This window comes from Carassius gibelio, chromosome B9 (assembly GCF_023724105.1).
Source record: "Carassius gibelio isolate Cgi1373 ecotype wild population from Czech Republic chromosome B9, carGib1.2-hapl.c, whole genome shotgun sequence".
NCBI classification, from domain to species: domain Eukaryota; kingdom Metazoa; phylum Chordata; class Actinopteri; order Cypriniformes; family Cyprinidae; genus Carassius; species Carassius gibelio.
The window spans coordinates 1,225,033-1,241,196 of record NC_068404.1 but is presented as its reverse complement, the minus strand read 5'-3'; the positions used below and the strand labels follow the sequence as shown (position 1 = coordinate 1,241,196).

Here is a 16,164-nt window from a genome sequence, read left to right as displayed (position 1 = left end):
GTTCATCAACCATTACTCCTTCCAGGACAGCCAGAAACCTAGGAGTTCCAGAAACCGTTGATCGACCATCAGTTAAGCTTCACAAACCATATTGCTAAAACGACCCGGTCCTGCAGGTTTGCCTTATACAACATTAGGAAGATTAGACCCTTCCTGTCAGAGCAAGCCACCCAACTTCTTGCCCAAGCTCTTGTTCTCTCCAGACTGGACTATTGTAATGCTCTCCTGGCTCTTCCTGCATGTACTATCAAGCCTCTGCAACTGATCCAGAATGCAGCAGCGAGGGTTGTCTTCAATGAGCCAAAAAAAGCTCACGTTACTCCTCTCCTCATCAGGTTACACTGGCTACCAGTAGCCGCTCGCATCAAATTCAAGGTACTGATGCTTGCCTACAAGACGACCACTGGCACGGCACCAACATACCTAAAGTCACTGGTTAAATCTTATGTGCTCTCCAGAAGTTTGTGCTCTGCAAGTGAACGACGCCTTGTGGTGCCATCCCAAAGAAGTTCAACATCACTCTCACGGACCTTTTCCTGGACTGTGCCCAGCTGGTGGAATAATCTCCCAATCTCAATTCTCCCAATCTCAATTCTCATTTTCAAGAAAGATATAAAGACTCATCTTTTTCGACAGCACTTAACCAACTAATACTAGCACTTTTCCTTTTCTTGTCTTTTCATTTAAAAAAAAAAAAAATGTGTCTATGCTATGACTTGTCATGGCACTTGTATACTGTTGTTGTTCTCTTGTTGACCTGACTGCTTCTATTGTTCTCATTTGTAAGTCGCTTTGAATAAAAGCATCTGCTAAATGATTTAATGTAAATGTAAATGTATATGAAAGTGAGTTGAGTCACAAATAAAATGTTGTTTGTTTGTTTTTTATTTTTTTATCTGAATCATGCAGCAATTTATATTCCAAAGCCACTCATAAAGGTGCATTTCAATAAATTTGAATGTTGTGGAAAAGTTCAGTTATTTCAGATTGTAAATTTGTATTAAATAAATTCAAAGCACACAGGCGGAAGTAGTCTTTGGTTCTTTTAATTGTGATGATTTTGGCTCACTTTTTACAAAAACCCACCAATTTACCATCTCAACAAATGAAAATATAGCGACATGTCAATCAGATAATCAACTCAAAACACCTGCAAAGGTTTCCTGAGCCTTCAAAATGGTCTCTCAGTTTGGTTCACTAGGCTACACAATCATGGGGAAGACTGCTGATCTGACAGTTGTCCAGAAGACAATCACTGACACCCTTCACAAGGAGGCTAAGCCACAAACATTCATTGCCAAAGAAGCTGCTGTTCACAGAGTGCTGTATCCAACCATGTTAACAGAAAGTTGAGTGGAAGGAAAAAGAGTGGAAGAAAAAGATGCACAACCAACCGAGAGAACCGTAGCCATATGAGGATTGTCAAGCAAAATCAATTCATGAATTTGAGTGAACTTCACAAGGAATGGACTGAGGCTTGAGTCAAGGCATCAAGAGCCACCACACACAGACATGTCAATGAATTTGCTGAACCACAGACGTCTTACTTGGGCTAAGGAGAAAGTCCAAAGTCCTTTCTTCAGATGAAAGCATGTTTTGAATTTTATTTGGAAACTAAGGTCCTAGAGTCTGGAGGAAGGGTTGAGAAGCTCATAGCCCAAGTTGCTTAAAGTCCAGTGTTAAGCTTCCGCAGTCTGTGATGATTTGGGGTGGAATGTCATCTGCTGGTATTGGTCCATTGTTTTTTTTTTTTTTTTAAGTCACTGCACCTGTTTACCAATTTACCACTTAATGCTTCCTTCTGCTGATCAGCTTTTTGAAGATGCTGATTTCATTTTCCAGCAGGATTTGGCACCTGCCCACACTGCCAAAAGCACCAAAAGTTGGTTAAATGACCATGGTGTTGGTGTGCTTGACTGGCCAGCAAACTCACCAGACCTGAACCCCAGAGAGAATCTATGGGCTATTGTCAAGAGGAAATGAGAAACAAGAGACCAAAAAATACAGATGAGCTGAAGGCCACTGTTAAAGAAACCTGGGCATCTAGACCACCTCAGCAGTGCCACAAACTGATCACCTCCATGCCACGCTGAATTGAGGCAGTAATTAAAGCAAAAGGAGCCCCTACTAAGTATTAAGTACATGTACAGTAGATGAACATATACTTTCCAGAAGGCCAACAATTCACAAAAAATGTTTTGGTTTTTGGTCTTATGATGTATTCTAATTTGTTGAGAAGTGAATTGGTGGGTTTTTGTTAAATGTGAGCCAAAATCATCAAAATTAAAAGAACCAAAAGACTTAAACTACTTATGTCTGTGTGCACTGAATTTATTGACATATACGACCAAACTTTCCAGTGATTAAATGTATATTCAATTGACATGCTCTAACATCTCCACCACTGCACGCACAATTCACTCAGCGTACTTTATCAGCTTGCACACATCAGCTATACAGGCATTAATACTGAATGTTTAACATTATATTCATTGCATAGATATCCTACGTAGACCACCTTAATCTCTAATAACTCCCTTCTGCTGTCTGTTGTTCAGTTGTTGGCGTTTTTGTCTGAATATGGCATTTATCACATGCTGTGTGGTATCGACATTTGGTTTTGGGGCATTTTTACAAGTACGAGTATGAGTACAGAAACTCTGTATCAGGCCCATCCCTAGTATGTATGCATAAGTGTGTATGTTTGATAGACTATTTTGTGTTAATGTTTAGTAAATGGATTAGTTGGTGCACGAATTACATGAGTTTCTGAATTACATGCTCTAATAGCATTATATGGAAGTTATTTTCTATGGCCAAAAAAAGATTGCTTAAGAGTTGACATTAAATGACACTGAATGCAATTCAATGAGTAACAGGAAGCAGTTACCAGCTCTTCAGACCACAGACCCAAGAGACACCTGACACCTGATATCCTTTTATTTTCATTCATTTTATCTGCACATGCAGACAAACGTGCTGTATATCAACATACAAATACAGAAAATACAATAAAAAGAACAAGATAAGCCAACTAGTTTATCAAGTATTGTGTAGCAAAATGATACACAAGTTGGGTTATCTTGCATTACAACTAATGAAAAAAAAATGTGTTTAACGTAAACATTAACATTGTTTAAAGTTGTGGCAGTTGTAATTTCACGTGGCAGGCCATTCCAGAGCCTCAGACCAGCAACAGCAAAGACTTGATCCCTTTATAATTAAGGAGCTTATTAGTATATCTTAAAAGATATTTGGCAAAATGTGATGAGCACAGACACATATACAAGAGGCAATCTATGCACCGCTTTAAAAACAGACCAATATCATATATTTTATAATTAGGGCAAATCGGCAGCCAATCTAAGTGAGGAGAATAGGAGATAGAGAAAATCAAGCTTCTTTACACACACAAGCAGCCAGTCCACCACATTCCGAATTAACTGCAAAGGTTAAAAAAAAAATGCCTGACAGGAATCCTACACAAAGAACATTACAATAGTCTAAAGAGACAAAATAAAGGCATTTATAACCTTCTCTAGATCTTTAGTTGAAACAATTAACTTTAATCGAGCAAGATGGCTGATCCGGGGGGAAAAAAACGCTCTTAACCACAGCACTGGTTTGCTTTTCAAATCTCAGTTCTGAGCTCCAAGATTATTATTATTATTTGGTTGTGAAGTTAGGCTGACCATAGATCAAAATAAGTAACAATATCTACACATCCTGTGGCTGGCCCAAAAATCATAATCTATGCGTTTCCCTGGTCTAACTAAAACAAAATCTTAACCTCTTTCAGACATGCCAAAAGTGACCTAAAAGACAATTATCTGCCATCAAATTTATTGGCTGTTAATGCAAATCTTTTTCTGTTATCGTTTCAACCTGATATGAAAATATTGCTGATATCTTAAATTCAATAAATAATGCATTATTTCCTACAGAGACACTTCAGATGCATGCTGTTTGCCATGTTAGTTCTGATAGCTTGAAATATAATTTGATTCACCTCGAAAAGGACAATACACTTAAAGGGGGGGTGAAATGCTCGTTTTCACTCAATATCCTGTTAATCTTGAGTACCTATAGAGTAGTACTGCATCCTTCATAACTCCAAAAAGTCTTTAGTTTTATTATATTCATAAGGGAAAGATAGTCTGTACTAGGGCTGCACGAAATTGGGAAAAATGTACATTGCGATATTTTATTTTTCTGCGATTTTTATTGCGATATGAAAAAAAAATTACAAACAAAAATGGGGTGAGCACACTTACATTCTCATTTTAAATGATTTAAACATAGACACCATCGTGTCAATTGAATAATATCTAATTATTAATTTATTTTTTAAATTACATTTATATCTGAATACATGTCAACCTATAGACTTTCAAACATCTAAGTGTCATGAATTAACATGTATCTGTGTACAAAATGACATATAAACATATTTTCCTATTCTATTTTGCCTGGAAACGCTTCCAGCACGCTTGCGTGTCACGTGAAAAATAGGCGTCGGTTCTATTTCTAGCATTTTAAGCCGCGCCTGAGACGCGCGTCTCACGCAGGCAGTCTGCAAGCTCTAACCTGTTAACATGAGAGCCGAATTAAAAACGGATATGCCACGCAGCTGAGACGCTTGCGCCACGCATCTAGAGAGAGAGAGCGCGCGCGGCCGGCGACACACTAGATGCGTGGCGCAAGCGTCTCAGCTGCGTGGCATATCCGTTTTTCACTCTCTGGCCCATACAGTTAATGAATAACAGATCAACTATGACAGCCTACAATCGCACATCCTGCGATGTGACTATCGTGGATTCGTACATCGCGATATCGATGCTTAAACAACACATCGTGCAGCCCTAGTCTGTACCGATTTTTCCCGGAAAAACACGACCGTCTGGAGGCGTGACGTGTGAGCGGAGCTAAAGAATCAAGAGCGCCAGTAGGCTTTTGCGTTGAGAGCGTTTGGAAGCTGTGACTTTACCGTGAGGAAAGCAGTTTTAGGGGCCGTTCACATTTCGTGTCTTTTGCGCGCGGCGTTTTTTTTTGTATGCTGGTTGAATTGCAATCACTAAGTGCTCTAAATTTATTTGTATTTATTTATATTATCTGCGGAAAGCATGGGACCAAAAATGGCCGTACGATCAAAATGTTCGGTCCGAACATTACGACAGGATATCCTGCCTGCCTGTCAACATATGCATTTGCCTTTTGCCCAGTTAGTGTAGACATGATATGCTATATTGCCAAAAGTATTGGGACACCCCCTTCTAATGAACAAGTTTGACTACTTTAGTAATTTCCATTAGAACAAATCTTTATGTTAAAGCTTAATGACATTTAACAGAATTCTAATTTTATACCAACAATGCATCGGTGTATAAGGCAAGGTTAAAAAATAAATGACTTGCCTGGTCTGTATAGAGCAAAGTCCTAGCTAAGTCCAGCTGAACACATCCGTTGTACCTTGCCTTATGCACAGAGAAACTGTCATGTTAGAATAGAAAAGGGTCCTGTCCAAACTGTTCCTATAAAATTAAGAGCACACAATTCCCTAAAATATCATTATATGCTAAACATTAGGATTTGTACTCATGGAAATTACTAAAGTACCGTATTTTCCGCACTATAAGGTGCACTTAAAAGCCTTTGATTTTCAAAAAAAAAAACGACAGTGCGCTTTATAATCTGGAGCGCCTTATATATGGATCAAGGTGCTCAAGGTGTCTTTATCTGACTGTTTTGTTGACATTCCCTTTAGCACAGCTCTATCTAGTGGATGCATAACACAAACCCAGACAAACATTTGACAGCAGTATCTTCTATTCAATGGGCCTTATAATCCGGGGTGCCTTATAGTGCGGGAAATACGGTAGTCAAAACGGTTCATTAGGGGGTGTCACAATACTTCTGGCAATATAGTGTATGTCTTCAGCACATTCCAGCGAAAATGAAAGGCGCTATTATTGTAATAGACACCCTGTACTGTAATGTTTTCTCATCTGTGATTGAGACATGAGGTAATCTGAATGCATTGCATTCAATCCTCCACCAAAGCAGTCTCTCATCCTATTGCTGGTTAGTCTCTAGTCTGCCTGAGAGTTTTTGTGTGTTTTGGAGGAGGCATGGCTTTGCAAAGTGATTATGTGGGAGGGTGTGATCTTATGTTTTCAAAGCTTGTTTGTAGGTATGTAACGATACATCAAAATCTTGCGACACAATAATATTGTGATAAGTCCATGATATAGCCTTCCTGATAATGTTTGGAGTTCAGACACACTCTCTCAGTTTACTCTCAATCTAGATTAAAAACACATCTCTTTCGCCAAGCATTCGAATAATGTATCTCCTAAATTGTGAGTGTAGTTGTATCTGATCAAATGCGTATTCTTATTCATTAGCTTGGGTTAAACTAATTTTACTTTGTTGGATCAGCAGCTATGCTAATGATGTCTCTATGTGTTTCTCTGTTTCTGCTGGGATCTTCATCCCGTGGTAACTAGGATTTACACAAGCTCCAGTCTGGATCCAGAACACCTGAGAAGAGATGATGCTGACCCTCAGAGGACCTCAGATGATGCTGACCCTGAATCAACAATAGAACTAACAAATACGTCTTGTATTAATTTTTCTGAAAAATCCTGTCATATGTGCACAAACTGACAGTCACCACTTATAAGATACTATTAAATATTGCAGAAACTTAATTTTCTGTAAAGTTGCTTTTAGACTTTCGGTAATGCGGTATATCACGGTAAAGAATATGCACAATATTGTTATTGTGGGCACTTCTAAATACCGTGAATAATTATATATAACAAATTATTCAGAATTTGGAATGCATTTTAAGAATACCATTCCCATCAACTGGTCATAATGCACAACACCGCTGTATACAGACATGGGCAGTATTTCAATTAGATGTATTTTAAATACGTATTTAATTACTTTAGTGTATTTTGTAATTTGTATTTTGCAGGTGTGGAAAAAATAAAATGTAGTTTGTAACAAAATATTTTGAGGGAGTGTATTTAGAGTATCGGTCTGATTATGGCAATGGCAATGTCCAGGTTAGATGCAAGAAAATTACATGATACCCTGTAGACCGGGTTCCCTCCAAGAAGAGAATGAGTTTTGAACACAGGAGAAGAAGTGGCGCTGCTCCTCTTAAAAACGGCATTAAGGTAAAGTGTTTTGTGATGTAAAAAATTATACAGTCTACACACACATATTGCACACTGAACGGCATTATAGAGAAAATAATTGTGCCTTATAGTTATGAGATCAATGCACTGTGTTGTCATTCATAAAAGGACATCATACCTATTATGAAACAGCGCCAGCGCGACTGCTGTAACTCCACTGACGGTCCATGCTAAGCAAGCATTCACAATATAACATCCATCTGCAGTTTTTACACTTTTTTTAAATGTAATACATATGAAATATATTGATATTCCGTCAGATTTTATATCAAATAATCATTATTCCTACTGTTTTTCAATAATTTAAAGTGAATAGATTTCATTCTGGCTAAATGTTTTATTAATAGAGCTTACTCTTTGGTGTGTAGTAATTTGAATTATGGCTGTGTAAATTGCAACTGCTACTATTTCTGTTATTGACATTTCAATAAAGTTTTGCTATTAAGGGAAGCCTACCACACCATTGATGTGAACTCAGCTATACATGCCATTTACGTCAGAGGGAGCTATTTCAGGCCCTGTTGAGATTTAGAGAAATGTCCATGCTTTTTTATTTTGCTTTTTTATTTTTATTTTGAATTTACACATTTCTCATATTTGTGTTATTGCTACTATTTGTGTTATTGACCTTTCAGTAATAACTGAATAATGACATTTCTTCCTGGATGATGGACCATCACCTTCAACTCAACCTTGCCAAGACAGAACTGCTTGTGATTCCAGCAAACCCATCGTTCCATCACAATTTCACCATCAAGTTAGGCACATCAACCATAACTCCTTCAAAAACAGCTAGAAGCCTTGGAGTTATGATTGATGATCAGCTGACTTTCTCAGACCACATTGCTAAAACTGTCTGATCCTGCAGATTTGCTTTAGTCAACATCAAGAAGATCAGGCCCTTTCTTTGGGAACATGCTGCACAACTCCTTGTTCAAGCTCTTGTTCTGTCCAGGCTGGACTATTGCAATGCTCTCTTGGCAGGTCTTCCAGCCAGTTCTATCAAACATATGATATATGTTACCCTGGACCACAAAGCCAGTCTTAAAGATCTGACGATATTTATCCACGATACAACTATTTAAAAATCTGGAATCTGAGGTTGCAAAAAAAAAAAAAAAAAAAGTAAATATTGAGGAAAATCAATATCAATATCAATATCATCTTTAAAGTTGTCCAAATTAAGTTCTTATCAACACATATTTCTAGTACAAATGTTGTGTTAATATTTTTACTGTAGGAAATTTACAAAACATGCTCATTGAACATGAACTTTAATTAAAATCCTAATGATTTTTGGCATAAGATAAAAATCTATTATTTTGATCCATACAATGTATTTTTGGCTATTGCTACAAATATACACCAGTGACTTAAGACTGCTTTTGTGGTCCAGGGTTATCGGTATATCGGTATCTGCCATATCGGTATCTGCCTTTTTTGCTCACTAATATCGGTCTCGGCCCCCCAAAAAAACATATCAGTCAGGCTCTAGATTTGATCTCCATTTTCAAAACAAAATAGCAATTTCAGTCAGTTTGTGCCACATGGCGATATTTCAGTTAAAGCTGTGGTCCTGCGGTAGCGGTAATAGGCATTTTGGTTGTCCACCTATAGTAACAAAAGTTTTTTGCCATCGAATGAGGTTTGTGCTCCTGAAATAAAAATTCTTGTAGGATTAACTTAAAATCTTTGTAACAATTTGCACTAAAACATTTTAAGTATTTTTTTTTTTACTGCTACTGCTCTCTACAATCTACTTATTTACTACTTGTATGTATACATTTTTTAAAAATCCCATTCTTTGTGCTATCAGTACAAGAATTATATAAAAAGTCCCGTTCTTCATGATCCCATGTTTTAAACTTTAGTTAGTGTGTAATGTTGTTGTTAGAGTATAAATAATATCTGTAAAATTCTAAAGCTCAATGCCAAGCGAGATATTTTATTTAACAGAATTCGCCTACAACGAACAACCAGTTTGGACTACATCCCTCTACTAAGGGATACTCCAACCCTAAAATGAAAAAAATTGTAATACTTCACTTTTTGTAGGTGAAGAAAACCAAAATAACAACTTGGTTAAGTAAATTCAACTATTCCGATGAAGATGTCACAAGCCTCCCAGTTTTCATCTAAAATAACTTAAATTGTGTTAAAAAATGAACAAGGCTTTTACGGGTTTGGAAAAACATGGGGGTAAAGTGACTGTTGACAAAATTTTCATTTTGCGGTAAATATCCCTTTAATCTAAGGAGATTAAACCCAGAAATATTCACAAACTGAAACAGTAGAGAGGCATGATATAAAAATAAGTCAAAAATCCAGATATTTGCAAAGGTTCCCAATCTTATTCTTGCCACTATATATTAAAGGACAAAATAATTGATAAATTGCATTAATTATAATGCACAAACAAACAAACAAAAAAATTATTTGACATTTTTGCAAAACTTTGTTGAATAAACAAACAGGTTTTAAGTTAGCAGTACATCACTCTCTGGACTAAAAACTGAACATTTCAGACATTACAGTTTGAGCATACAAAATGTTGAGATTATGGGATGACATCAAAATAACTAATTAACATTTTTTGAACTGATTATCTGTGACAAACTATTTGAAAGAGCCAGTTTAAATTTACCCATCACTTACTCAGATCCACACACACTGTATCATGAGCTGCATGTGTGCAAATCTATACAATGTGAAATGCTTGAAAAGAAAGCCAGGAACGGGTGTTAACTGGGAGCTGAGATAGATTTGTTTGTATCAAACATGATGACGCAATGACAAATTCCAGCCCTAGTGTTAGAAGTGATCATGCATCATGTTTCTGCTAACTTTTTACAATGTTTCTAGAAAGATTAAAAACGTGGAAAACATAACCGTTTCCAGCTGCAAAATAAAGTAACTTCTTATTCTCTTTCACAATGAGGCGAGCAGAAAGGTTTTATCTCCTTGTAGCAGAATTGCTTCCTGACTTATTATCTCATGAGAACACTCACCTTTCATTTAAATTGAAAACAGTCTGTGGAGGAGAATTTATTCCAGGGCTCCACTTTAAAATGTGCTTGAAGTTATGAGACAATATTGTAAAGTTGACAGGAGCAGGGATTGTGTGAAGCACTAGACGAAGAAACCATAAAGAAATATGACACATAATAATATGACACTACAAACCATCAATATTGTTCATATTTGACATTTGTCTTGTCTTGCCAGTAGTTTATCAAAAATACCCACAACAACTATATATATATATATATATATATATATATATATATATATATATATATATATATATATATATTTTTTTTTTTTTCTTTTTTTTTTTTCTCATCAATCTATCTTTAGTCATGGACTAAAACAGTATCTAGTTCATGAATTAATGTCATACAAACGACTTTGAGACAAAGACATTGGCTGCTAGAATTCACACAATACCCCCCCCCCCCCCACACCCCCATCATACCTGTAAAGCAGAGACACATGAGGAGGTACTGCCCTGTGTAAGTGGTCCTCATTTTGACCGTCGATCATAATTCACAAATAGCAGCAGCCTCACACTGAAATAAAAGAACAAAACAGAAATGATTCAGACAGACCACCAAGAAAAGAGGAACAAGGAAAAGGAGACCTTTTTATTTTATGTAAAAGCGAATCCATTCTGCTGTCTACAGCCCTCTCTTCCGTGGGGTGATGAGCCATTCTCATGAGACTAGCACATTATTAGCAAAGGACATTGAAGAATGGCTTCTGGGTCTGGGACCAGCGCTGTAGGGCTGATGGACCGTACGGCTGCTTCCTCCCTCAGCCTCAATTTCCGTCCTCAGTTGCAAAGTCGTGTGTTTGTATTGATTATGTGCTTTTGTTGCTGAGGTGTTTTTCCTGTTCTCACCCTCTACTCCCAAAGGAGCATAGTCTGGGTGTTGTTTTTTTCTCCTTTTTCTTTTTTCTCCTAATGTTATGCTGTATTTCTTCCTCAATTCCCTGTCTTCCTGTCCTGTCTACCCCCTTGTTATATTGAATGTATGTATGGACAGAATGATGGCTAATTTTAATTTGTGACTACCGACTAGGGCTGCACGATATTGGGAAAAAATGACATTGCGATATTTTATTTTTCTGCTATATATATTGCGATATGAAATCTAATCACATTTTTTCTTTCAAACAAAAATGGGGTGAGCTCACTTACATTCTCATTTTAAATGATTTAAACATCGATACCATCGTGTCAATTGATTAATATGCGCGATATCTCTCTCGCTCGCTCGTGTGTCTCTCTCTCTCTCTCTCTCTCTCTCTCTCTCTCGCGCTCTCTCTCTCTCTCTCTCTCTCTCTCTCTCTCTTCTACCCGGTCAAAACTTTGACTGTATGATGGTTAAACTGTGCAATTAATCTGCGAATCACATTCGTCAAGGGCCGGGGAGCAGCTGGCCCGTACAGTTAATGAATAACAGATCAACTACGACAGCCTACATCGCACAACCTGTGACGTGACTTGCGTGGATTCGTACATTGCGATATCAATGCTTAAACAACACATCGTGCAGCCCTACTAGTGACAATAAAGGGCTACTACTAATAGTGTGGCTAAACACCACCTCCGCAGAAGATCAACACCTACTTCTACATCACTGCTGTTTAGCACCACCCACCGATTTAGGTTTGTAGTAGGATGAGAGGAAATACTAGAGATAAATATGCCATCAACATAACAATATGGATTTGGTTACCAGAAAATTTGGTTATGTGTGCATTGTGTATTTTTTGCGTGAATTATTATCAAGTTTCCTGTTTCCAAATAGTACGACAGAATTGCAGAATGTAATGTTTACTGTCTATAGTCTTATTGTGCCTCGCGCCCGGAGTAAACATGGGGTAAAATTAGGAAAGAGCTCCAGATCGATCAGTGAAACATTGTTCATTTGTTTGCTTTAATTTACGGATTGAGTCTGAGAGTGGATCCAACAATTATGTTGCACACATAAGTTTGAGTAAACCATTTTTTAGCACTATTGCATTATCTGTTACAGACAGTTTCATATATACTGTGTATTTATATGTTTTAAACCCAAATGTGAAAAATAAATAGTCGAGAAAACAAAAAAAAAAGGCGAATTGATGATGTAAGATTCTTGAGTTCTCTCAAAAATATTTTTTTTGTTGTTGTTCTGCTCAGTAAAAATACTTTGTTGAGCCAATGTAAAAACATTCTGTTCATGCAAAGCTGATTGTCTTATTTTGCGAACACAAAAATTATCATCACAGCAACTGAAACAACAATTACGGTCATTGAGGTAATACATTTTTTTTGTTTCCTGGAAAAAAAAAAGAAATGTTTAAAAAGTCACCATATTATCGAATATACAGGTGCATCTCAATAAATTAGAATGTCTTGGAAATTTATTAAAGTAATTCAACTGAAATTGTGAAACTTGTGTATTAAATAAATTCAATACACAAGTCTTTGGTTCTTTTAATTGTGATGATTTTGGCTCGCATTTACAAAAGCACACACCAAATCTCAACATATTAGAATATGGTGATATGCCAAATAGCTAATCAACTCAAACACCAGCAAAGGTTTCCTGAGCCTTTACAATGGTCTCTCAGTTTGGTTCACTAGTCTACACAATCATGGGGAAGACTGCTGACCTGACAGTTGTCCAGAAGACAATCACTGACCCCCTTCGCAGGGAGGGTAAACCACAAACATTAATTATGGCTGTTCACAGAGTGCTGTATCCAAGCATGTTAACAGACAGCTGAGTGGAAGAAAAAGATGCACAACCAACCGAGAGAACCCCATCCTAATTAGGAAAATCTAAATCTAAATCAAGCAAAATCGAATCAAGAATTTGAGTGAACTTCACAAGGAATGGACTGAGGCTGGTGTCAAGACATCAAATTCCTCTTTTCAGATGAGAGCAAGTTTTGTATTTCCTTTGGAAACTAAGGTCCTAGAGTCTGGAGAAGCTTGAAGTACAGTGTTAAGTTTCCACAGTCTGTGATGATTTGTGGTGCAATGTCATCTGCTGGTGTTGGTCCATTGTGTTTATTTAAACCCAGTCATTGCACTGGTTTACCAAGAAATTTTTAAGCACTTCATGCTTCCTTCTGCTGACAAGCTTTTTGAAGATGATGATTTCATTTTCCAGCAGGATTTGGCACCTGCCCACACTGCCAAAAGCACCAAAGGTTGGTTAAATGACCATGGTGTTGATGTGACTGACTGGCCAGCAAATTCACCAGACATTCATTGACTCAAACAGTAGACTGACTGAACTGCTGTGAAGAGAGAACTGAAGATGAACACCGAGCCGAGCCAGATAACGAACAATAGACTGACTCGTTCACGAGTGAAGAACCATTTCTGTCAGATGCGTCTGATTAGTGAACCGAGGAGCTGATGATACTGCGCACGTGTGATTCAGCGTGAAGCAGACCGACACACAGAGCGTCTGAACCGAACTGATTCTTTTGGTGATTGATTCTGAACTGATTCTGTGCTAATGTTATGAGCGCGGGTAAACCAAAGGCTTGAATCAAGGGCAATCATCACCAATGACGCCATTACGTCGAGTGCAAAAGAACCGGTGAACCGTTTTCTTCAACCGATTTATTGAATCAAACTGTCTGAAAGAACCGGTTTGTGGAAAAGAACCAAACTTCCCATCACTACTGGTGATCCGAAAACGTTTCAATCTTTTCCCTCTGAGATCCCTCTGATGTCACATGGACTACTTTGATGATGTTTTTCTTACCTTTCTGGACATGGACAGTAGACCGTACACACAGCTTCAATGGAGCGACTGAGAGCTCTCGGACTAAATCTAAAATATCTAAAACTGTGTACTGCAGATAAATGGAGGTCTTACATGTTTGGAACGACATGAGGGTGAGTCATTAATGACATAATTTTCATTTTTGGGTGAACTATCCCTTCAAGGGAATCATATTTTTTGGGTGTGGAAGAGGTTTTATGTGGTTTCCCGGTAACACCCCTTTTGGTTGGACTGACCAATAACAAGGCATATAGTTTCAGCGGGAAAGTGTTTCTTTGTCTCAAAGACACCTGATTTGCATATTTTATGAATGGCGTGATGAACTGGTTATCTGGCAACCCAAACTATGGTACTAATAGTACGATGCATTTTAGGCTCGCATAGTAGAGATATTTACACTGTTAAAAATTTATTGTAATTTTACAGGAAATTCCTGGCAACTAATTGCCGTGAATTTACAGCAAGTAATATACAGGTAATATATTGTTTTTTTAATACAATAGAGTCCTGTATTTTTACAGCAGTGCTACTGTGATTAAAGTAGCATTATTACAGTAAAATGCTGTAATTTATTTTAATTTCCTGTATATTTACTGCAACTCAGTTGCCAGGAATTTCCTGTAATTTTACAGGAGACAATTACAATATTGTAATTCAAAATAATAAAATACTGCAATTTTCCATCTTCCAAAATTAAAACCAAAACAATGGCAACTTTTTATTTTTTTTTTTATTAACACACTATGCAACATCACATATTACAAACTTATTTTATCTTTTTTTTTTTCATACAAATAAAATTACAATTTCACTGAAGAATCTAGCTCACTTCCAGACGTCCAGACAGTCTATCATCAGGGGGAACATGGTAATAAATAACAAAAGGTCCCAACCAGTCTTGAACTGGGGAAGCTGTGGGGTGTGGGTGGGCATCAATACTAGCCCATCAACTCAAAGCCCAGGAGTCTTCTTAATAAGGTGCAGACAGGTGCGTTGATCCCCCGTCTCTTCACTGCTTTGCTGACATCTTGGAATCGATTCCACAAAAAGCTCTGAAAAAAAGAGAGTGAAAACAAGTTTTCATATCAGGTAATGATAAATACTGTGTAAAAAAAAAAAACATAAGTAAACTTTCATTGTAGTAAAAAAATGACGTTGATGTATTTATTTAACATCAACACATTTAACAACATAACATTTAGAATTACATTGGCTTTTACATTGTTTTTCTTAAATATATAATGTCACTGTATGCACTGTAAATTGAATGTCGCTTTGGACAAAAGTGTCTACAAAATGGGTCATATGACGTTGCTAAAAAGAACATTATTTTGTGTATTTGCTGTAATGAAATGTTTAAGCGGTTTAAGGTTAAAAAAACACATTATTGTTTCTCCTCTACAGGTACTCCTCTCCTCGCCTTCTGAAACGTGTTGATTTTTACAAAGCTCATCGTTCTGAAAAGCGAAGTGTGCTCTGATTGACCAGCTATCCAATCTATCTATAATGTGACTGAAATGTTATGCCTCTTAACATACTGTGCCCTGTCCGGCCGAAGCAACGAGACAAACATTTAAATATAATGTTTATTTCATTATAATGTCAAAACCCATTATAAATGTGATATAAACATGATTTCTAGTCGTGTTCTCTTTTGGAAGGCCAAACAAAGTAGTTTCCCTTTTTAAAGAAACAGTGTTTAAGAGTGACGCTTCAATTCAAACGAACGAACAAACATATGAGAGCAATTTCAAAAGCATAAAGAGCTGTCTGTTCTGCTCTCTTTAGCTCTCGATCGACCTGGATGTTTTAGGCAATATTAAAATCCTGACGGGGACGTGTCCCGTATGAACGGTGCATATGGCCACCCTGTACAGATCTTCTTCATTCACCAAGAGCTTGTAACACTCCAAAGAGAAAGGAAAAAGTAAAATCACATCTAATGACTTGAACCCCCAAAATTTACTTAATGAAAATTGTAATGTTAAACTGCTGTCTGTCAGACTTTTCTGTGTTTACATAAATGTCTTGCAGGGCAATACCAACTCTATATTAGACACTTAATAGCATTAGCTTTTTCTCCATCCAGCTTTTTAATGCACATTTTAACATTTTGAAAACAAACAAAAAAATCCTGAATGGAAACGGTTCAAATTCACAGA

At 37.1% G+C, this 16,164-nt stretch overlaps 1 pseudogene; it reads right to left on the bottom strand.

Annotated features, from left to right (window-relative positions):
- Window positions 1–16,164, bottom strand: part of LOC127964396 (interleukin-10 receptor subunit beta-like) — a 46,941-nt pseudogene that overhangs the window by 23,668 nt on the left and 7,109 nt on the right.